The sequence below is a fragment of the Bidens hawaiensis genome, unplaced genomic scaffold, assembly GCF_021521415.1.
Source record: "Bidens hawaiensis isolate Kalapana, Puna unplaced genomic scaffold, B.hawaiensis_p1.1 tig00022165_1, whole genome shotgun sequence".
NCBI classification, from domain to species: Eukaryota; Viridiplantae; Streptophyta; class Magnoliopsida; order Asterales; family Asteraceae; genus Bidens; species Bidens hawaiensis.
In genome coordinates, this window is record NW_027493437.1 from 165,632 (window position 1) to 191,996 (window position 26,365).

General features: G+C 33.7%; 1 long non-coding RNA gene across 2 annotated transcripts; it reads left to right on the forward strand.

Moving 5' to 3' along the window:
* Positions 1-19,032: 19,032 nt before the first annotated feature.
* LOC143564796 (uncharacterized) lies at positions 19,033-22,122 on the forward strand. 2 transcript variants are annotated; one of them, XR_013140934.1, is made up of 4 exons: positions 19,033-19,275; positions 19,339-19,422; positions 19,551-19,620; positions 21,926-22,122. It is a non-coding gene; the product is annotated as an uncharacterized LOC143564796 (long non-coding RNA). The 2 variants fall into 2 exon arrangements; XR_013140933.1 differs by having other exon boundaries at positions 19,339-19,620.
* The last annotated feature ends 4,243 nt before the right edge of the window (positions 22,123-26,365 follow it).

The window sequence follows — 26,365 nt, forward strand, 5'->3', positions numbered from 1 at the left end:
CGGAAGCGTTCTTTGCAATGAATAAACCAAACCCCTGCCGCCAACAACAAATTGCAACAATATTGCGTGTTTGTCACAAACAATCACCTATCGTTCATGTCACAGACAATCACCTAGTAATTAATTAGGACCTTAATGATAATGATAAGTTTAAGTTATTAATAGTTTATCTATATATTAATTTGTTTATTATTCTTTCTATTGATAGGATTGTGATAAAAAGTTTATACTGAAAGAAAAAATAAGTATTTATATCATAATTCATATTCATAATATATGAATAAAAGAAGAAAAAGGAAAAGTCTTAAGCAAGGAACTTTTTGATTTTGGGTGGAATTCAAGGATACAAACTCCTGAAAGAGTGAAAGACAACATTGGCCTTTGGCCCTTTACCTTTAAAGGATAATCATGTTGGCTGGCCATGTCTCCTAACAATATTTAAGATTCTCTCCATCCATTATATATATATATATATATATATACAAAATGACAAAAGACGTCTTTTATGTTTGCACGGTTTTTCAATTGACATCATTTGACAAACTTAATGACATAAAACATCCTTTATATTTGAAAACTGTATCATGTTTTGTCCTTTAACCCTAACCCAGTTAAGTATTTTCGTTAAACCTGGTCATGTGCAAGGCACATGAGGGTATCTTTGTGACTTTACATATCTATTTATTAAATAACATTTTAATCTCTTTCTCCATCCACCCCCCTTTTCTCTCTCTCTCTCTCTCTCTCTTATACATTCAGACTTACCATCATCACCAACCAACCAACCATCACTAGCCACCACATGCCACCGCCAGCACCATCACTTTTTCCACTAGGACCATCACTTTCCGCCGACATCACCACCCATCACCTGGTATTGCGACCACCAATTTCCACCGGCAACAGATGGTTGACATTGAACAGAGATTTGGGAGGTCACCAAAGATCCAAACCCAAACCCTAAAGCGTTTCACTGGTTGTAAACCCAAATCCCTTATTGATTCTCAATTATATGTAGTGTAGTTGCAAACCCTAATTTTTCTATATCAATCAGTTAACAAAAATCAAAATCATTTGCAGTCCCGTGTCCATCGTCATCCACCTTTTCGGAGCACAATGACCCATCAGTTGCTACCAAAACCGTAATAGTCACCATCCCTTCACCGAAAACTCGGTGCTGCTACAAGGTGTGTCACTGGGAAACCGAGGGTCACCGGAGCACCTCCTGCTCCTCATAAAAAAAGATCGCCGGAACTTCCACATTCGGTCGGCGACGAGTTCATCCACTCCGACGCTGGTAAGCCCAACAACTATGGTTCGTTTTTCTTTCATTTTAATGGTTTAAATTTGATTGGAAAATGTGGTTCCCTAAGAACTATAATCAGAACCAGATTGGCCAGATTGGTGATATTGGGATTAATGATGGTTTAATACAGAAATTTGTTAAAAATCTAATTAAAATTTTGGTTCGCGTAGGTGGTGCTGCTAGTTTGAATTTTGGGTGGTGATGGCAGCGGCAAGTGATGGTGGTGGTGGTGGTTCGTGTAAAGTCACAATAGATATGTAAAGTCACAAAAATAGATATGTAAAGTCACAAAATTACCCAAATGTACCTTGCACACGACCAGGTTTAACGAAAATACTTAATTGGGTTAGGGTCAAAGGACAAAACGTGATAGAGTTTTCAAATATAAATGATGTATTCTGTCATTAAGTTTGCCAAAGGATGTCAATTGAAAAACCGTGCAAACATAAAGGACGTCTTTTGCCATTTTGTCATATATATATATATATATATATATATATATATATATATATATATATATAGCAACTTTGTTATGCTACTAAGTTTGCACATTGTGCAACAAATTTTGTACACCCTTCTGTTTGGTAGGTCTGACTGTCCTTTCTACGTAGTCTCCACCGCCTCACCGTTCTCATCTTCCCTCTGAAAAGCCGGTTCCACAGACACAACATCGCCGAATGTCACACGCAACTTAAAGCCGAGCTTCGCCTTTGCGCCACCGCATGCTACCAACTTCCAACGATCCTTCACTCCTTTCTTGTTGTCTAATTTAAGGATTGTAAACTGGTGAATTAGGATGATGATTTTTGGGTAGTGAATTAGGAATTGTTCGATCCCTAAACTCGGAATTTGTATTTCACCTAGCACAAATTATCAGAACATATGGAGCATGGAGGTAAGCGAGGGTCTTGCTTATATTCAGCAATAGTAATTCATTGATGATTATTTTTCATGCAATTGATTCATGTTATTATATTATTAGTATTGGTCAAGATTACAATTTAAATAAAGCTGCAGACCAATTGGAATTCAAATTATATTTCCAACGGAAGGACAACTTAAAGTCGAGTCTTGCAATTGTTTTGGTCAAAAGTGCAGCACTTGAAGTCCATTTTGAAGTTGCAAATGGAATTTGCAGTAGTTTCGGTCCTTTCGGGCTGGTTTGTACTTGCGGGTTGTAACAGAGGAAGATTCGGATCTACAACAGATGTACAATCATGATCTTTAGCTATTCATTTCTCAAAAGTTGGGGTATGAAGTAAATATGTGATTGCAGATGCTACAAACATGTAACTTTGCTAATGTTAAGGTAGCTTGGGTACTTTCAAAAGTTTTGAGGAACATGTGATTGACGGTTAATTTAGTCAACCCAAAAAAAACACTAAATAAATAAAAATCAAATTGAAAGTGGCTCATAACTTTAAAATTTACTATCAAATTTACTCTTTTGAATTGTCAACTGTAGTTACCTTTTTGGTTTTTGGATATAAATGTGCTTCAGATTTAATATAGGTTTCAATTTATGAAACGTGGTGTGACTCCTTTTTCTTAATGATTTTCTAAGTCTATTTTCTTGGATTATTTTTTGTAATTGGATTCCCAGTGGATTGTTGAAAGTTTACAAACTGTAGTCAAGGGTTTGACGTCTAATAGTGTTTGTTTAATTTTCTTATTTGGTTGTTTGTTGGCCCATATTATCAGTTAATCATTTTTATAGGCGGTGATGCATCTGAGCCAATTTACATTATTACTCTATAAGTCTATATGCCAGCACCACATATAGTAACAAGTATCGTGAATGGCAGTGTGCCGAAACAACCTAAACTGTGAGTTAGATATTGTGTAGTAACTGTGGCTACGGTGGTTATGTGGTGGTAGAGGTGGTAACAACAGATTTCGTGGTAACGTTTGGATGTCTTCGGTTATGGTTTCACACCCTACCGTAGGCATGTTCAAAACGGTTTGGGACTAGGAACCGGAACCGGTTCCTAACCGGTTCCTATATTCAAAACCCCCTTTTAAACCGGTTCCAGGCTCGAACCGGTTAGGGAACCGAACCGGTTCTCCCACCCTCGGACCCCTAACCTATCTAACCGGTTCTTACCGGTTCCTGTACCGTAACCGGTTCCAACCGGTTACAATGTAAAATTTTTTTTTTTTTTCGTTTTTCGTTTGCGATTTGGATTCTAAACAACGATTCGTATTTGTATAACATGAAAAATAAAAAAAACAATTAACATAAAAATAAACAATTAACTGATGAAGAAAAGACAACTACTGAAGATGTTTGCCACTGAAGACAACTACTGAAGGTTGCCACTAAAGACAACTACTGAAGGTTGCCATTGATGACAAGTTGACAACTACTGAAGGTTGCCACTGATGACAACTACTGAAGTTTGCCACTGATCACAACTACTGAAGACTGCCACTGATGAGGAATGCTCATCAGTAGGAAAGCTGCCACTGATGAGGAATACTCATCAGTGGGAACAGTCATCAGTTGAATCAGTGGGAAAGCTGCCACTGATGACAACTACTGAAGGTTGCCACTGATGAGGAACATTCATCAGTTGCAGAGTTTGTTGTCACTGATGCAAAATATGAATCAGTGACACATCAGTTGCGGAGTTTCATCAGTTGGAACATCATCAGTTAAATATGTAACCATTGTACAATGTAAACTTGTTCATTGGATTTGCAATACAAGTGCATTTAGTTTTTTTTTTCGTTTTTCGTTTGCGATTTGGATTCTAAACTACGATTCGTATTTGAATATAGCATGAAAAATAAACAAAACAATTAACATAAAATTCATTTTATTTACTTTAAGAAGTTCAAAAAAAAAGGTTACATGTTTTAAAATCTTCAAAAACAAACTAACAAAACATTAAACTTATAAATATAAAGTTGTGACATATTATTTCTAGAAAAGCCTTCTTGTTCGTCGTAATTATTGAGCGGCGACTTCTTCCTCGGAATTACTTGTAGAAATGCCTTCTTGTTCGTCGTGCACTCGAACATCAAGTGGTGTTTCATCTTCGAGAGTGGTTACGTGTTGAATACGATCGATTGAGTCCAAGTGATCCTTTAAGCAAATGCACATCTCCACCGACTCCGAATTTAGTCTTGTTCTTCTCACCGATATTACCCTGCCACTAAGAGAAAAAGCGGATTCCGAAGCTACCGTAGAAGCTTGGAAGGTTAGTAAATCACGGGCCATGGTGGCAAGAATCGGAAACTCGGTTTCATTTACCTTCCACCAAGCCAAAACATCAAAAGTGCCATATTCCTCTTCGGATTAACCGGTAGAGTAATCATTTGCACTATACCTTCCTAGTTCGCTTGAAGGGGTGTTACCCCTTTATTTTTTAGCCGTTACGTTGCGAACGGTGTTCATAAGGCTAATTATGGGATCTCGTACTCTAGTAGCACTTGAACTTGATGAAGACCCCCCCCGGCATAGGCATGTGTATGTTTGACCCATATTTATTTAAATAAAAGTCATACATAAATTTAAAATTCAAGTTAAAATCATTTTTTGCCTCTGTTGAAAAGTTTGGGTCAACTTCATGCATATCTAAGGCTGAAAAAATTTCGTCTATCACACATTCAACCCCCGTAACATTTAACATTGGGTTTAAAGCGGCGACGCAAGTAAAAACCGGTGGCAATTCAAGAAAGTATTTTTTTAATTTAAACTTCATTGGTAATATAATGTTTGAAAACATTGGACTTTTATTTTCAAATTCTTTAAGATTGTTAACGATTAAAAATAACTCCGAAAGAACCAAGGGACTTGTCGGATAATACGTTCCAGATAGTTTCGTAGTTGATGTTTTAAAAACTTCAAGAAAAGTCGATAAGTCATTGATAATTTCCCATTTCTCATTTGAAAAGGGGATTGCCAAATCATTCTCGGCAAGACTAGAATGAAACATTTGTAAAGTTTCTCTTTGTTTCAAAGCACTTTGAAACATTATGCAAGTGGAATTCCATCGATGAGGTACATCCCAATTAGCTCCCAAAGCTTTTCTTCCCGTATCTTTACAAAATTTTCTATATTCCATTTTTCTTTTTTTACTTTTCTTAAAAACTTCATGTATCATTAGTCTAAAATCGTTTATAACCGATGTAACCTCATCCGAAGCAAGTCCGTCTTGCACGATTAAATTAATGATATGTGCAACACACCTTGAGTGAAAAAATACACCATTGCAAGTCGGCGTATATTTTAATTTTAATTTATCAACCGCCGATGTATTATTCGACGCGTTATCAAATGCCATTGAAAATATTTTATTTTCTAGTTTATAAGTTTTTATAACATAATCTAAAATTTCAAACAAATTATCTCCCGTATGTGGATACTCAAAGAGTTAGAAAGCAATGGTGCGTTTCATCATTTCCCACGATGACGGGTCTACCCAATGAGCGGTGACACAAAGATAAGATTCGGGTAGACCATGTGGAGCCGACCAAACATCACTAGTTAAGTTTATTCCCGTATTTATATTTTCAAAATATGCAATTAGTACCTCTTTGGCCTTCTTCCACAATTTTAAACAATAACGTTTAAGAGTATGACGACTTACGTGAGTGTATTGTGGTTGAAGCGTATCTCGAATCATGGCGGTTAAGCGAGGGTTATCGAAGTGGCTAAACGGCAAAACTTCTTGAATCACAAACTTCGCCATACGATCTTGAACTCGATCAATTTGGTATGTAAATATTCCGCCTTCACTATCCATTTGCGTTTGTTGCGAATCGACGTTCTTTTTCAACGCCTTGCAATACGGTTTTTCGATGTGTTTCTTCAAATTTGAATTCGAAAGTGGGTTTAAATAAATCCCACAAAACTTGCACCGAGCCTTCAATGAATGGTCATCACTCAATTCAACCAAATCCCAATTGCACCAAATCTCTTGATTACGATTATGAGGTACAATACGAACGAAACTTGGTTCGGCGTTGGAACCTTGACCAACCGATGATTGTGAGGCAGCCATAACAACAAATATGAATATAAAAGAAGAGAAAACAAGAGATTAGAGAACTCAAAACGTTGTAATAGCATTTTTTTTGTATTTTTTTGCGCTCGGGTTTGCGTTTTGAGTGTTGTGATGAACCCATGACACCAAATACCTATTTATACTAGTAGTGGGGTGCTTGGGGGAGCCAAAAAACGGCTATTTTTGACCCCAACGGTCAAAAAACGGCCAAAAAAACGATTTCCAACGGCTATATTCGATCCAACGGCTAGAACCGGTTAGGAACCGGTTCCGGATGGTTCGGTTCCAGAACCGGTTCCGGTTCGGTTCCGGTTTCTACCCGCCCCCACTCAGAAATGCAAGAACCGGTCACGGATCATCGAGTTGAATCAGATAGGGTCCGGTTCCTACAAAAAACGGGTAGGAACCGGTTCGGGTCCGGTTCGGGTCCACCGGTTCGGTTCCAGGAACCGGTTTCGTTGAACATCTCTACCCTACCACAACGCGGTGGGGGGGGGGGGGGTGAAATTCTAGTTCAAAACAAAATGATCATTCTGTCAGGCTGGCCCAAGAATTTTGATGGCCTAAAGCGAGTAAAAAGTCGGGGGCCTTTTTTAAGAAATTTAGAGTATCCGGCTTAACATTTAATTAAATGAATAGGTTAATTTTTTAACTAAAATAGTTTTAGTTCTCTTTAGATACTTTGATTTGTAATATAAACCAGTACATGATTTTATTGTCTTTAAAAAGAAAACAACAATAATTTAAATATGTTGAAACACGTCATGATGCAACTTGATCGGAGACTACTGAAAAATATCATGTGGAAAACAACACACATATTTTTAACATTGACGTTTACATTTATGATGCACATATATCATTTTAATTTTGAAAAAAAATAAGTTGATAAGATAATGTCGAATATTAACCTTACGAACTCGAAACAAGTTTTGAGAGCTAATTAGGAACATATGCTTAAATTATTATTTATTTTTTTTAACAACATAGTCATTGAATTACTACATAATTTAATTTAAGATAAAAAAAAAAACCCTACCGAACCACAGACAACTAGAAATAGAAAAGAAGAGAAATGATTTATTATATATAGGGCTTTAAACGTTCTATTTCTTAGGTTGTCCTCTATGGTGAGGGGCTTCGAAGCCCCTCCCCAATGCCACGTCAGCACCACGTGGGCACTGGGGGCTTCAAAGCCCCACCCTAAAGATGCCTCTCAATGGTGAGGGGGCTTCGAAGCCCCTTATTTTTTTTCTTTTTTATTTTAATAAACTAACAAATTTATTAAATGCAATAATTATCAAATACAAATTAAATTAACATTAAAAACATATACATAAAAAAATCAACTAATTTTAGTACTCGTCGGCAGCATCGCCGTTTTGTTGTTTGTTTCTCCAAATATGTTCAACCAAATCCGCTCGAAGACTGAAATTCGTTTCTTTTTTTCGTGTTCTTAATAAAATAGCAAATCTCTCATCTTCATTTAGTGTTGTCATCGGATACGGCGCATCGTCGTACTCGCCTTGACATATTGCTCCACCCGAGTCCTCCAGTATCATATTATGCAAGATAATACAAGTGTACATTACATTTCTTAACTTATCCATGTGCAAATACGAGCCGGATGTCTAACTATAGACCAACGTTTCTTTAATACCCCGAATGTCCTTTCGATGTCCTTTCTGGCCGACTTGTGTTTTTTCTTGTAATATTTTTGTTTATCATTAGTCGGGCACGTAAAGCTATGAACCAACGTTTCCCAATCCGGATAAATGCCATCGACTAAATAATATCCGTATTCGTAGTTGACACCATTAGTGGAAAATGAGGTGTCGGGTCCAACCCCGTTTACGAGACGGTCGAAAAGAGGAGACACATTTATCACAGCTATATCATTGTTTGCATCGGGCATCCCAAAGAACGCATGCCATATCCAAAGATCAAATGATGCAGTAGCCTCAAGGATAACTGTTGGTCCATCATGATCACCCCGATGATATTGACCTTGCCAAGCAACTAGGCAAGCTTCCAAAGCCCAATGTGTGCAATCAAGACTACCAAGTATCCCACGAAAACCGTGCCTCTGTTCATGCACCTCGTATATTTTTTGTATGTCGGCTTGAGTCGGTTTCCTCAAATATTTTTTATGATATAGTTGAGGAATGCCTAATATTAAATTTTTAATGTCAGTTTATTAAATTTGCATTTAAAATGAGAGGATTTATAAATACATATTAAAAAATGATAATACTCACATTTGCAGAACGTGTGAAGGGCTTCACGAGCTATTGTCTCCGAAATTTACAAATACTCTTCCATGGCGTCGCTCGTGGTCTCGTACGCGAGTTGACGAATCGCCGCCGTGCATTTTTGCAATGGAGAATAACCGGGTTTACCTCTCGCGTCATCCCGTTGTTGGAAAAAAGCATAATCGCGTTCTAAATCACCAACAATTCGTAAAAAAAGTTGGCAACTCAGCCGAAAACGCCGTCGGAATTGTTCCGCATCAAAAGTCGCGTCCGGCGAAAAATAATCTTGCATCAACCGTTCATGAGCACCGACACGATCCCGTTGTCGATGAGGACGTCTTGTTAGCGGTTGTGAGCTTTTGCAATGCTCGACTAAGACTCAGACAACATATAGAATAGCACTAAATATTACCTCATCCCCTGAATCGGAGTCTGAAATAACGTCGGGATCAAGGTAGTAGTCGGGTGTCGAAGATGAATCGGAATACATTTTTGGGAGAAAATTATAAAAAAATTTGAGATTGTAAATGGTTTAGTTTGATATATATATATATATATATATATATATATATATATATTTCAAACGGTCAAAAGAGCCGTTGAAAAGGGGAGGGGCCCACACAATTCACACTTCCGCGCCGGCCGTTTGAACCATTTCTCCATCGGCGCCCTTGGTTGGACCGCGCCCCACAAGGGTGTTGCACGCCCACCACGCCCATAAAAAGGGGCCAACGGCGCCCCATAGCGCATCAGGGCTCTTGAAAATATTGGTTTTGTTGAGAGTTATAAGGCTCGAACCCTAGTTATCAACAGAAAGAAAATATGGAGACATATTACCAGCATTTTGTTTATGGTGACAAAATAAAAATTATATATGTTATATATATACATAACTCTATTTAAAATGGGAGCCTTAAATTTTTGAGGGCCCAAAGCCCTAGCTTGAGTTTGATATATAGTTGGACCGGCCTTGCATTCTGTTCAGAAAAAAATAATAATTAAAAGTAAATAATATTATACTTAAGAACTGCATGTCGTTAGATTTAAATTCCATATCATGATATCATCAGTCCACTCCAAATTACCATCTTTAAATACTATTAAAGCAATACACTTTGTCCACATGATATTATTCTAGCCTGTCCACATATGCATCCAGTCAGCAACTTTCCATTGTCAGATTGTCTATTATGTTGCCACGTGTCATCTTCACCAAATCACCTTATATTTAAACCTTAACTATTCATAATTTTTCACCGTAAACATATTTCTCTCTCTTTCTCTATTAGCCGGATCTCCTTTCACCCTCTCATATATTCCGGCTACTCTAGATCCATATTAATCGTTTTCCGGTAAGTTTATATTTTATAATAAGCATCCAATTGTTGATATATGTATATCCGGCAACATTATATTTTCTTCCAGTTATTGTTTCCTCTAATCTTCTTATCTTTATTTTCATTGTTATAAAATCAGTTTAGGTAGTAATAAAAAACAGCGATGAAGCTAATATGTTGACGTATTTACGTTTTTCCGGCAAGTTTTTCCGGTAAGTTTTCCGTTTAGTTTTTCCGGTTATGTGTTATACTTAAAACAATGGTTGTTTTATATTTATTTGAAGTTTTATATTTTCTTTCCTCTCATATATTCCGGCTAATCTAGATGTAGATTTGTATTAATCGTTTTCCGGTAAGTATACATTTTATAATAAACTTCCGATTGTTGATACATATATTTCCGGCAACTTTATATTTTATTCCGATTATCGTTTCCTCTAACCTTTTTATCTTTATTTTCATTGTTAACTGATTTTTATTAAAATCAGTTTAGGTTGTAAATCAAAAACGGCGATGAAGCTAATATGTGGACGTATTTACGTTTTTCCGGTTATGTGTTATACCTATTACAATGGTTGTTTTATATTTATTTGAAATTTTATATTTTTCTTTCCTGTTTTTTTTTGTTTTACATGTTGTTCATCTAGGTTCTAAATAAAAATCACGTTTATTATTTCGTTTTTCTGGTAAGACACATTTAAATTATCCATTTAAGTATCTAATTAATACAATTTATTTAGTTTGACTATCCTTATTTGTTTAAATAACTAATAAGGATAGTCAAACTCAATAAATTAGATAATGATTTTAATACAATTTAATTAACATATTTAAACTTCTTTTAAATTCAAAATTCTAACAAAATAAAGATGGTGCAAGACACGAAATTTTAACAACCTGTGTTAAAACATAAATCAATACCAAAATTGCAATAATATTGACTTTACTATTGCCAACCGATTTCTAAAATAAAAAATCGTTACCAAAATTGCAATTCAATGTTGACTTTTAAATTGCTTTGATTTACACATATGTTACGGTTACTATTTAATTACATCTATAACAATTTCCATGTTTATAAACTTCTAAGAATAACCTGTTTTCCAATCACTATATGACATACATAATATGTTGACATGTTGTTGGATCCACTTGGCATTTTATTTTGTTAACCTTTATCGGGTTTGATTTTCTGTAGGTTTTTTTCGTGTATGCACGAGATTGGCCTGAGACTAAATGTGCTAGGAATTGAGGACTAAAAGGCACATTTAATTTTTTTGGCATTTTATATTTTTCCTGTTTTTTTGTTTTACATGTTGTTCTTCTAGGTTATAAAAAAATCAGCTTCATCCGTGGACAATATCATTATTTCGTTTTTCCGGTAAGACACATTTAAATTATCCGATTATAAATTATAATTCTAATCTTTCATAATATCAATATTATAAAGAAACTTTATTATTTCATGTTGTTTACCTGATTGATTTACGGAATATTTTCAGTTTACCTTCTAAATCTAAATCTGAGATACCATGGTTATTATCATTATATTGTTTTTTTCCGGTAAGGCATTTAATTTTTTCGATTATAAATTAAATATCAAATTTTCCATAATATCAACATTAATATTCTACTTTATAATTTCAGGTTAATGTCCCGACTGATAGAAGCTAATATTCATGGATTGAGCATTACTTTATAAGATGTATTTTTTTATATTGATGTATATTTCTTTTTTGAATATTCAATTATATTCATTATTTGTAGATAAAATAATATATTGATGTACATCGGAGATACCTTGCTGTATATTTTTTTCCGGCGTGCCTTAGTATACATAAATTACACATTTAAGTATCTCATTAATACAATTTATAAAGTTTGACTATCCTTATTTGTTTAAATAATGAATTAACAACTTAATTAACTTTCCAACTTAAATAGTTTTCCGACCATTTCTAAATTAAGCATGTTGCATACTGATTTTTAAAATATACTAAATTTACTAAACTAAATATAATATTGATTTTTAAATATTCTAAATTAAGTTTTTTAAATTAAGCATGTTGCATACGTATTAATTAAGTTTTTTTATTAACATTTACTAATTATAAATATACTAAATTTACTAAACTAAATATAATATTGATTTTTAAAATTAAAATACATATAAAATTATAATATTCACCTTCCACATATAATTTATTCTATAATTTAATAAAAATATTAATGAACATAATTGATTCCATTATTAATTAACTTTTTGACTATAATTTGAAATTCAAATTCAAATTATTACCGACTATATTTAAAGGTTTGACTAAATTAACTATAATTATGGAAATAATTTATGTTTTTATATAATATTAAATAAAATTATATAACCGTATATAATCATAAAGTTTCTAAATTATTATTAATATTTATTGAATTATAAATTTAGTAAATTTACTAACTCATAATAGTGATTTTTAAAAATAAACAAAAAAGTATAATATTGATTTTCCAAATATAATCTATTCTAGAAGTTTCTAAAAATATTAATCTATATTAAGTTAATCCGTTATTATTCCAGAATTTTATAATTTATTAATTATCTCATTAAATAATTAAATAATTTATTAACAGTATCTAGTTATCTAGATATTGTTGTATGACAAAAGATTGTTAAGGTGTTTATACGTGATATGAAATTATATAATATTACATAAAATTATATAATAGTAAATAATCATAGATTCTAAATATACTTTGTTTTATGATCAATTTTTTATTTTTCCAAATATAATATATTCTAGAAGTTTCTAAAATTGTTAATATTTTATTTTACACTAATTTGAAATTCAAATATATTATAATGTTTGACTATAAAAACGATAATTAAGGAGACAGTTTAATATTTATATATTATTCTTATTATTATTTCATTTATAAATTAAGCAACTTGTTATTGTCTTTGTTAACTGATTTTGATTAACCTTAAATATAGTAAACCATTCTAAATATACATTTTCAATATAAATTCTTTAGATATTGTTGTTAGATTTAATACAAGTAGTAGATGGTCAACACCTCTTTACACTTTCTAATAACTATAATTTGGAAGTTAAGATTTATTGGTTTCATATAACAACTTTAGTAATGTTTATATGTTTCTAATTATTATACATGTTGTTTTGTGTGGTTTATATTTTATATAATCTGCTATTGTGTTGTAACAATTTTCAGGTGTGTTAGGAAAAGTGATTTTATTTTGGTTGGAGTTTTCAAGATGTTGATGATGGTTTAATAGCAAAGAACATTATGAGTTATTTTGTTGATGTGTAATGGTTGTTATGCTCAAATTAACTTCTTGTAATTTGAAAGTTTTAATATTAAGACAATGTAAATATATTAATTTTTGGTTGGTATGGTGATGTGTTTAGTGACAATGTAAATCTATCAAGTTTTAATAGTTAAAGAAATATATGTTTTTTTAAATTGATGTTTAAGTTGATTATGTTTAGTGACATGTTATTCCACCCGCGTGTCACGCGGGCTATAACCTAGTTAAAATAATTTTTTAAAAGAAAATTATGCCATGTCAACATGATAATCTACTAAATTGATAGAAAAGAAATATGGCATAAGGTGAAACTTAGAATGATTCAGTCGAAAAGAAATATGATTGGTGCATAAGATGAAATTTGAATGAATGATTCAATCGAGACAAAGGAAGAGGGAAAAAAATACATAAAAAGAAAAGTTTTCAAGTAACCTAATTAAAACCCAAAGAAAAAGAAAAAAGTAAAATCATTGAGTTAGCAGGGAGGGGTCAAGTTATTTTACAAAGTGTAATAAAAATGAGAAGTTTAAGAAGTCATAAATAATTGACATGTGTCAAGTGAGAACAAAAAAAATGGTATAGAGGTAATTGTACATATATTCTATCTCCACATGCAAGACACATGCTAATACCCCTATCATTTTAGAACGTCTATAACTTTTTCATATGATATTTTAAAAAAAATATTTATATTAATAACAAGCTTTTTTTATCTTTAATATGAGTATGATTTTTGTTAGAGTTAAGTGCCATTTTAGTACCTGTGGTTTGGTTAACTACGCAACTTTAGTACCTATTCTTTATTTTGTGCAAACGACTACCCAATTTCAAAAAACTTGCATTTTTAGTACTTTTTTTCTAACCTCGTTTGTTTTTTCCGTTAAGTTAGAGATAATTTGATAACTTCGTTATTTTCTTTGTTTTTTTCTTTTCTTTTAAACACTTATATCTTGTAAACCCCAAATCCATAATCATAACATCAAAATCCAAATCCTAAATCACCAAACCCTTTCTCCATATCATCATAGTGTTTGAATTTTTACGATATTCGGAGATTTAGGATTTGGCTTTTGATGTTTTGATAAGAGGATTTAGGGTTTACAAGATATAAGCATTTAAAAGAAAATAAAAAAACGAATAAAAGAACGAAGTTACCAAATTATCCCTGACTTAACGGAAAAATAAACGAGGTTAGAAAAAAAGTATTAAAAGTGCAAGTTTTTTGAAACTGAGGTAGCCATTTGCACAAAATAAAGAATATGTACTAAAGTTGCGTAGTTACCAAACCACATGTACTAAAATGGCATTTAACTCTTTTTGTTATATAAAATTTAAAACAAAAATTAGGTCATTGTGTCTTTTCGCACACCATTGTGTCTTTTCGCTTATCATTGTGTCTTTTTTCGTCATTATGTTTTTTCGCACACGTCATTTTGTCTTTTCGCACACCATTGTGAATGACTTTTCACACACCATTGTGTATTTTTTCGTCATTGTGTCTTTTCGCACACCATTGTGTCTTTTTTCGTCATTGTGTCTTTTCGCTCACCATTGTGTCTTTTCGCTTTCATTGTGTCTTTTTTCGTCATTGTGTCTTTTCGCACACCATTGTGTTTTTTCGCTTATCATTGTGTCTTTTTTCATCATTGTGTCTTTTCGCACACCATTGTGTCTTTTCGTTTATCACTGTGCATTTTTTCGTCATTGTGTCTTTCGCACACCATTGTGTTTTTTCACACACCATTTTGTCTTTTCGCTTATCATTGTGTTTTTTTCGTCATTGTGTCTTTTCGCTTATCATTGTGTCTTTCAACTCATCATTATGTTTTTTTTAAATACAAATAACACCGTTGTGTAATAATAATATGTAAAAATAATGATAAAATAACAACAAATTATCTAATACACAAAACACAATGATTAATACATGTTACACAATAACTTGAAACGTAAAACACAATGGTGAATACGTATAACACAATGACCTAAAACGTAAGACACAATGGTGAATATATATAACACAATGACCTAAAATGTAAGACACAATGGTTAATATATATAACACAATGACTTGAAACATAAAACACAATGGAAACAAGATATTACACAATGACACAATGAACAAAAAAAAAGCAATTAAAAAACCCATTAATTTTGTTTTTATTTTTATATAACAATATGATACTCATATTAAAGATAAAAAACGCTTATTATTGTGGTGAATTTTTTTTAAAAAAGAATGTCGTATGAAAAAGTTATAGACATTTTAAAATTATGAAGGGAATATACATGTGCCTTGCATGTGGAGAGAGAAAGTCAACAAAAGGTGAGTTATTACTTTCATGCCATTTCCATCAATTTTTATTTATTAAATTAATCTCAACCATTCAAATTTAAGATCAATGAATTAGATTCCTTCTCACCCTTCTCATTTTTGTTGTCCTTTGTATTTTAACTTTACCCTAGCAGGGAGTGGTATTAAGGGAAGGACTTGGTGGTTTATTTAACCCAATTCCAAATTCTACACCTGACATTTAGTTTTATAGATACCAAGATGATGATGAGAGACTAGGCGAAATTGTGGCTTTCACTAATTGTATCATTGAACTGGATATGTTTTATCTCACAGCATTGTCGTGCATTTGGGTGAGTGTTCACTGGCATTGGCCATAGGTGAGGGGTTTTCCCGAATCAAAAGACGACTGTATCCCAATGTGGTTAATTTAGCCAGTAGCTCATTTGGAAGATTCATTTGTTGTTCAAAAAAACCCCCCAAAACAATAGAGTAACCTAATTGATATGATGGTAAAAATTTGTTGATATTTTATAAAGTTCCGCCAATATAGTATTTTTAACTAAGTTAATATTAATATTACAAATACAATTTCCAATAGAGTAATTATGTTAACATCAGAGTAATTGTTATTACTCTATAACTTTTGAACTAAAGTAATTATTATTACACTATAATATTATTTTATAAAATAATTACTCTAATTCAAAATTGCAACCACTCCAGCGAGTTATATGTATGTTCAGTAGGTTAAATTTTTTTTATAGGATCTCACCCCAGTATATGTAATTCCATCATTTGGTTGGTTATATTTTAAAATATGATTTTATATATAGCTGTTTGTGATAGACTCTACTCGATAACATGTTATTAACAGTGTCGTTATATATTGTTGCATGAACATAATATAATACCAAAGACTTAAGAGTTGAAGTGATGAAATCGGATTTCTTAGGCCGATTGTTGTAGGGCTTTATCTGCAAAAGTGATGTGGGGCATGATAACAGAGTTTTAACACTGCGTCGGGGCTTTCTTGCCCGGGCGGTAAACGGGTAAATAGTAATGTGGTAATGCCTCTTTAACAAGAAAAATAGTGGGACTTTAACATGGGAACAAGACTTTAAACCACAACGCAATGTTAAATTGATGTATTAGTTAAAGCCCAACTGACTACGTGACAATGACATGACGTTTTAACTTGACTTTTAAAAACCCTCTACAACAACTATGATTTATAACAACACAATCAAAAACGTATACAAATAATTATCTTACTCCTTTTTGAGCGAGACTTTAATAACACATAATTTTCAAAAGGAGTCTCTATACGCGAGTTGCAACACTAATCAACCCTTTATCATCCATATATAGTGCGTATACATACATTTTAAACACTAGACACCCATTGTACAATGAGCTTCCATGGCCTAAATGCACGTTCACAAGTAGACGTCCGTTTACATGCCTCGTGAGGTTTAATGCTCGTTTACATAACATTGATAAAAACTAAACACTCGTTTTACATAAAACAACTATGTAGTGTTGCATGAATCACATGCGAAATGAAGTAGACCATTGTGATTTGTCATGGAATGAAAAAAAATGTGTTTTGTTGGTAAATGAAATCAAATAATTTATTCCACAAATGATCTCATTTTTTCATTCCACTCACTCCTTCATCTCCGCCATCTACCACCATCACTAACACCACCACCACCATCACCTGCACCAACACCTCCGATTGCGATCGACCAACACCACCTTTGGCCGCCACCACCACAATATCTAGCCACCACCACCATTACCATCAGATGCCACCATCACCACCTACTAGTCACTAACCAAATCACAACCAGCAGAACCACCACCACATTTGTATTTAACTTGTTCTTTTTTTCGTGGCTAACAAATTGTAACATCTTGAAAATACCCATACCAATTTTATCAATTTAGGAAGTTGAGGGACTAGTTAGTCATTTAGCTAAAGATATATGGAAGTGACACATATCCTATGACCCATCACTATGAGAAGGCACATGTCACATGGTGACAACACAAAAGGACACATGTCATCACATAACAACTCATAGCCTCACAAAGTGACATGTGGCTAGTGATTAATCAATATGAATGCCACATGTCAACACCTTATGGCATGACTCTACATCAAGAATGACATGTGTCGCATGCTGGTGAGTGAAGGTCCAACCGTGGATGGCTATAAATAGTGAACATAGGATCCTCATTTTGGCATCCAAAACACCAAATCACTTTCACTTTCTCGAAGTATGTGCCACCGAGTTGAAGTCCCGATGCCACTCTAGAGTTCGACGTTCTATACCCCGACACCCTACGTATAGTCGAAGTGTTGCTCGTACAAGCTTAGGCGTATAAACTCCGAATACCCATATAAGGTAGGGGTTATGGTTAAGTTATTATTTTATTATTATATTACGTGGCTTAGACCATAGTCGGGGGTATAGCCTAGACCTTGATCAAATTAAAAGGTAATAGTTAAAATAATATTTTTGATGATTAAGATATACAAAATTATAAATACAAAGGTTATATATAAAATAATGTTTCTTTATAATTAAGAAACATAGAATTTTATATACATGAGGATATAGTTAAAATATTGTTTATTCAAGATTAAGAAACATAAGCTTTTACATACAAAAGTTATTGTTAATTGACGTTCTTCTAAAAGAATAAACGTTAATTTTTTTATATAAAAGATAATTGTAAATAATTAATCAGAAAAACATGGCGGACATGCAGTAACTAGAAGGGTGACGATACCGGTACTCGAGTCTCTTGTATAAGGAAAGTAATTCGTATTTCTCAATCAACCGTAGGACTTGCTTACTTTTCTGGAGAGCTTGATGAGAGTGTTCGAACCTATTAGGCCAAAGCATGTTACATCAAACGTCATACAAACCAAAAAGCTTTAAGTAAAAAAGTAACCATTCTGAATAAATAATATTTCTTCTAAAGGAGAAAACATAAAAGTTTTGTAAAGATTTTTTGAGACAACGATTCACAAACATATCGTTGGCGTATCCCCCCCGCCCCCCCAATATTTCAGGGAAACAGATTAGTACAGGTAGTAAGGAATAACAGCCTCTCATGGAATTAGATGCTTGCAAGGTAGAGATGACTCAATTTTTAATTATTAAAATATTAAAAACAACATTAAACGTGGTTTTGTAAATCAAACAATCAGGCAATTATTATCCAAGAAGATTTCCAATTAAATTAAATATTTATATAATTACAATTTTGAGGAAACTGTGCATCAGTTGTTTGTACATGCTGCAGTTATGATTGTATTGACTCCACGTGTACGTAACCGCTTCTTCTTCCAATAGATTTCTTCCCTGCCATATTTCTTCGATATCATCTTCCAAATTGACTGAACTGCTCTCCACTATCTCCTGTTTTAAGTTTGGCTCATTGAAGAAACCCTATTCTCTTCCACCACTTCGCTTGCACAGTTTCACACCATAATCTGTCGGCCTTGCCGTCGTCACTGTTGCCGGGTTCGGCTTCTGGACTTTTGGTGGCGGTGGTGTGGTGTTGGCAGACGGTAGCGATGGTTGACACAATGGCGGTGGTTATGGCAGATGGTGGCGCTGGTGATTTCGTAACCGTAGGAGTGTGGTGGCGTGAACCCTATTTTGGCTTATTTTCCTTCTTTTTCTTTTTCATCAATTTGGGTTACCAATTTCATTATCGTTCATGATTCAGGTATGTATTTTTTTAGTTCTTCTTCATTGATTGTGTGACCTAATGTTTTGCTTAGGGTTTCAGTAATAGATATTCCAAGGCTTCAATTTGATATGCACCTAAATAATGTTAGATTTTGATATTATCAATCAATTAAGTGGGAACCAGGTGTGTTGTAAAGTACATATCACAAACTACTTTACTCTGTTGGCTTTTGTTAAATTACACGTTGATTTCACTGAATATTAATGGCTGTGCTATCTTTGACACCTGGATCGAGTTCGTTTAGCATGCAGTTGCACAGGTGAAAGGAGTCTTATGAAGCAAAACTTCTTCAATTCATGTGTGCATTCTACTGTAGACAAGGTATGAGCACGTTGTTATTTTCTATGGCATACATATAGTAATTATATAAATGACAAAGAGGCATCGATAATAATACGACTAGCGCATTATAATTGTCATTTAGTACGTTAGTATATCTGTATACAACAGCTAGATTCTGAATGCTCAACCACATAGGAAGAACATCATGATCGAGACATTTATAAGAAAGGTTCCATATTTTTTTTAAATCCTTACTAATGACAATGGTATATGATGATGGTACCTAAAGATACTTATTGTATAAGCTCTTGGTTGTTTGGTTTGATGTTGAGTGCCTATTCTATAATTTGTTTTACTGTATGTTCAACGCACATTTGCCACCTTGCATTTCCAGACTTCTTCCTTAGGCTCTCTCTGGGCCACTTGCAGTAATCCCATTACTACATGTGCTGCAGCAGCTTCCTACTGGTTGTGTCATGTGTGTTGTTTATGCCAAACTATGTTTTTGCATATTTATTTTTTTGCTTCGTTATTGTTTTTCGTTTAGCCTCTTTGTTGTTTGTGGTCATTGGCTTGGTCTGAAAGTAAGTTTATAGCAAGTGGATGATAGTTTAGATGGGAGGTTTGCTATTTGTTGCTCACTGTTGTCTTACTTTGTTTGCATCCTAGATTGTCAAGATTGAAATTAAAAATAGAAAACAAATTCAAAATCAAATAATTGTAAATATTAAATTAACTTAACAAAGATTAAAACTAAAAAAAGTTTTTTTTTTTGTAAAATTAAAACATGTAAGTATTCAAGTAATATAATAAAATAATAAAAAACACACATGTGAGTGGCAAAGCGTAGGTTATGTGCTGAGCAAGGAAAAAGCAACAAAAAACTGAAATTTCTTATTAAAATAGTGTTGCAGTCATATACAACGATTATTATGCTGTAAACTTACTTTCTCATTAAATTAAATTTGCATTCATGTACCTGTTGTATTTCCCTTACTATCATTACTGTTTCAGTTCTATAATCTATTCTCATCTAATATTAGAGGTTTTTTTTAACAGGTTTTATTGTTTCTTTGTTTTCCTGACAATAAAAGTCAACACCTCTGTTTCAGGTACACACCTTTCTGCTTATTTTTATTCAATAAGTAATAATGGTATGGTAAATATGTAGCAGGTTGCTTTCGCGTGCTGTTAACCGCCCCGTTGCAACGCACGGGTCCACTTGGTTATTCTTTTATATGTTTTAAAGTTCAGTCTAATTTTTACGAGTTAACATGCGACAACGTATGGGTCCTAAGTCGACTTAGGACCCGCACGTTGCAACGGGGGGAGTTAATGCAAACCAGTTAATGAATACAATTAAAAACACAAAGGTTTCAACCTACAAATATTTAAATATGTTATGTTTGTGTCTTTTGTAAATTGTTTTATAATGTTTTGACCATGTAGGAGTTGGTATATTTTGACGTCGACGTTTTCTTTTGTTCTTGGTGTGTGTGGGGTCTCTGTTATGTTTGAGATTTCTGCAAATTGATACGAATTTTATATATAAAGCACCTCCCCATACAATAAGAACAAGCTAACTTCCAATAACTAAATGCAGGTACTCACCATTGTCTACCAAACCCGTCTCAAAATTTAATGAATATGATACAGGTCATGCAAAAATGGATTCCTTTCTCCAACAAAAACAACCTCTGCGGCCCCTTTGTTGATTTACATGTAAGTCTTATCACCATAATATATATCGCATGTTATACATATTAATTTCAAACATTTTATAAAGTAAATAACTACTAGCATAAAACATCTCCACAGGTGGGCGCTACCGAGACAGCGTCTGCAAAATCCAACCCCTTTCAACTCAATTGTGAGCGTGCAATCATGCTACATCATTGACAAATACATATGCTTTCCAAAAAAAACATTCATGATGACAGTCGCACTCGATGCTTCTGTTAGCCTTGGAAAGAAGACAACCACCACATCCAAGATCACCACTTCAACCTGACTACCTTAGTTAACCCCATTGCTGCCCATTCGACACAACCAACAACAGCATGTTGTCATCAAGCGCGCCAACACCAAACATTGTTGTACCACCTCCCAACACTTGCTCAAAAGACCAGCGCCGGAAAAATAATGCATCAAACCACTACAGGTAACACTCACATCAAAGGTATAGGAGTTTGTATATAAGAATTAATATGGTGAAGGCTTACATATGATATGCAAAGGGTGAATTAATATTTGGGGTGTAAAAGTTTACTTACATAGCTTTATTAATGGGAACAAAATATTACCATATCCTATTTGACCAACACTTAAAAGCTTTCATTTGTAGAAACACCAAAACAAGCGGCAAATGCAGTATAGGCCAAGGGGTATTGGATGAAGCATGCCTATGACAAAGGGAGGCTTTTATAACTACTAACTAGCAAACGACAATCTTTTGATGTCCGCACATTGAAATAGACGTCATAGTCGTGCAAAAATAACAATAGACATGTAAAGACAAATACGGCCCGACGCAACGCGGCGGGTAATAATTCTAGTTTTATTATAAATAAAGGTTTCAAAATAAATTAATATTTTATAAATAAAGATTTCCTCTAAATAACCCGCAACTCTTATATATTTACAAGTACCAACTATTGCTCACATGCCTAGAACCTAAGTCGGGGTGTGACTGGTTGGTAGCAGAGCCATCGATCTTAGCGAATTAGGTATTTAATTATACATTGGCTTTGATCAGAGCTAAATATCAATCTTATTATAGAGTCATCGGTATCAAGAAAATAGGTACTTGATTGGGAATTAAGTGTCTAGGCTTTTAACCACAAAATGTTTATATATATTATGGATAAGTCTTAATAATACAGATAAGATAGGAATGTATTCCTACCCCTATGCACAGATTTTCGATCATCATTTTAGTCATGGATAAATTGAGCCTCCATCCGGTAATGGATGTAACAACTTGGGTTTTCGAATTTATATAAACACCCGAATCGTTTCGATGTCCGGGTTATTTTATTTAATATATTGTGTTTATTGAGTTATATTTGATAATTTAAATTTATATATTTAAAGTTTTATACATTTTTAGCCCAAAGTATGTAGTTATAACCATTTCTATGTCCATCTCCAAACTTGAGGGGTCTATCTGTAAATTCAATTATAATCCATATTACAAGATGAATATCCATCACCAAAACCCGACCCACATTCACGTTTTGTGTACCCAAGATCAAGCAATCAATCAACTTGCTGTCCATAATCGTTTGCAATCAAGTTGTATTATAGGAAAACGTTGAATTAGTTTTTTCGCGGCTTAACCGACAACCTATTTATGTTAAATCGCATCTTATTGATTCGTTATTTCCTTTTACACTAAGCCGGCACTCATGACAACCATTAACCGCGTAAACCTTGATTATATTGAAATTAATTGTATGAATACCTTCCTTGCTTGATAGCCGACTTTAACCCCGTATATAATTGGATTCATTTGACCTGTTAATACCCGTTCATCACCCCTTTTAGCGTCGACCACCCTGTTTTGCTTCGTTATCCCTCATACGATCACAGCTAGAGGTAACTGATATATTGTTTTTAATCGCGTTTTCATGAGGAGTAAAAGCCCCAAACCTGTTTTGATCAATTGTTAACGATTTGGGCTAATCGAATTTCTAGGGTTCTTGGCAAAGGGGGAAGTCAGAACCAGGTTGGGTTTTTAATTAATTGGAAACTAGTTATGTTGCAAATGGTTGGATAGCCCAACTGGTTAACATGTTTGAATATGGAGGCGGAGGTCGCGGGTTCGACCTCCTGCACTCCGTTTGTTTTTGGAAATAATTTCTTTCATTTCTTTTAATTTATAACCCATTTTATTAATAATAATAATAATGTTTAATAATGATTATTTCACTAAAAACCGACGCTTTATACTTGTTTAACTTTCATATTTACACAAAGGTATAATTACACATATTATATATATATATATATATATATATATATATATATATATACAAAAATGTAAATATAAAGTATGTCCTAAATTACATAATAATGTTTAACATATATAAAGAAATTAAGTAAACTAATATTTTTTTTATATATATTTATAAAAAAAAACTACAATAACATTTTATTAGGTATATATTTTCATAAATTAAAATAATAGTTTAATAATAAATCCTTATCAATAAAATATCAAAATAATTTTCTTTGTTATTAGTTATCTAGTTAAATCTTGAACTTAACGAGTCCGTTTACCTCGTTTCCTTATAGACTCTAACGTTCGCGTGTAATTCCTTCTCTCATGCTCACTACCTTAATCATCCTCGTTCATCTTTGAGGCGAGTACCACATTCCCCTCTTCTTACTCGTTTTCTCACATTTTGGGGACATGCGTAAATATATTTCTCATATATACTTATACTTTTTTTTTGAGGATTATTAGGGACTTCATAGAAACATCCAAACGATTTACAATGAAGTGGCAGGTAAGCGGGCAACAAACTGCGCCACAACCCCCTTTTGGATAGCAAACCTAATCCGACTTATACTTAAAACTGCAACTTGGTCTTATGTGTTAACAACTTATACATTACTTGTTTATGTGCTTATTTTCTTTGTATGCTTTCGCATTCGGAGAGGTCCAATATAATCTCAGTCTAGTTTGATCGTACGCCAGTCGTTATAGCTTTTTGCTTCTCGACATCTCAGTTATACTTGCTCATTTGGTTACTTTGTTATTCTCATATGACTTGTTGCAAATACATATTTTTATTTATACTTTGAACTAGTGTGTTGTTCACTCAACCTTGTGTTGACAAAACCATTCTATTTTCAACGCATATGCAGGTATTTGTTTGATGTAAAGTACAAGATCACTTAAGGATTTATGCTAGAAGAAAAGTTAATGAGACATATTGTTATTGATTATTATATGTACTTGTGTATTTGGTTTTTGTATGGATGTTTGTTATTTGGAAATTTATTTACTAGATATCGAAACTTATATTATTGATTGATAGTAACCTTGAGAGCTGTGGTAATCAGTTTGCGCCCCGATATTTCCGCCATATGTTGGGGTGTGACAGACTGGTATCAAAGCCGAAGGTTTAAGATAGGTCGTTAGAAATTGGCTTAGACACATGTTTAAGAGCCCTATACGTGCCTATCTGTTTACCTTTATGTGTTCAAATTAAATTGTTTACAACTTTCTTAGTTATTTATTATTTATTACCTATTGTATTGTTATACACACACACAAACTCCGAGGCTATGTCTCATCATTCAAAGAAAAATTTTCAAAAATTAGATTTCTTTTATTTTAGGGAAATTCCTTAAGAATTCCCACCTGTTGTTTTCACTCGTTCACCCTAGGGCTAGGTTATGTGGCATGCCCCTACGATAAATGAAAGGGGAAGAGAAACTATGAGTTGGGCACTGGCAAAACGGTTTCAAGAACCAAAGGTAAGACGCTATTCCTTACCTAGGTGATAACCTGACCACAATACTCAACCCTATGGACCCGAGCGAGACCCGAAAATGCCATATGACCAACACCCTAAGCTGTCAACCGTGACCACATTAGTGGTTGCATCCATATAATATATTTTTAAACCGAATTCACGGTGATTCGTGGCTAAACTCGGTTATCCTGATTATTGTGTTCCGTTATTTAAATGGTTAGTTGGGTGAAAAATCCATAGAACCCCTGGGCACTCCTACTATCAATTTCTTAACTTGTTTTCTTATTTTTGTTGGAGTAATCAAACGTGGTGATTCACAAGATACTCCGACTACCCATATTTATTTCGATATTTCGTTATGTAGTTTGGCCGGTTAAAACGCCGTGTAACACTCATTGGGCCGACAAACTTAATTGAATTGTTAATTCGTTAATTAGTTGGGACAAACAAATTGCCATGTAACGCTCATGGGTTGTCCAACTCAGTTTTTATTTGTTAGTTCGTTGGGCCATTCAAATTTCCATGGAAAGTTCATGGGAGGCCAACATCCACAAGTTATATTTCGTTAGTTTATTGTAAACTTAATAATCTAAATTTTAAACTGACTTAACTCCTCATGTAGTCACCACATATTAAACTTATTGACTACATCATTTAACAACTATTTACGCAATGTACCCCTCTCATCTTATAATCTTTTACACTTAATCTTTGTGGTGCAAATCCCCTTACTTCTTAAGACAACATTATTATTTTCACATAATTAAACATTTTACTATTCTTATGATTTCCTCAATTTATCCTTCATCTTATAAATCCTCATTTTTGATCCCTATAGTATGTCGTCACTAAGAAACCACCGTCGTCACCAACGTTCATCCGGTTCACGCGATCGCCGCTTGGCTGCTAGAATCACAAAGGAATTTGCTGCTGCAATGCCCACAATCATCACTCAAATCCAAAGCCTCAACTCCAATGGATCTGCTACTTCGTCCGCACCGAACAATTCTGATTTCCGCAACTTCCTGACCACTAAACCCCCATCCTTTCTTGGTGAGGAAAACACCACCAAATTGCTGCATTGGTTTGAAGAGATGGAAAATATTTTCATCCACTGTGAATGTCTGGACGCCAAACAGACTAAGTTCGCCTCGAGCAAGTTCGAGGGTCGAGCTGTCATCTTGTGGAATGCCCTGAGGAATGACCAAGGGTCTGACTTGGTTGTATCCATGCCTTGGGAGGAACTTAAAGAAGCAATGAAGAAAGAGTTTTTCCCGGAACATGAGCTGCAGAGACTC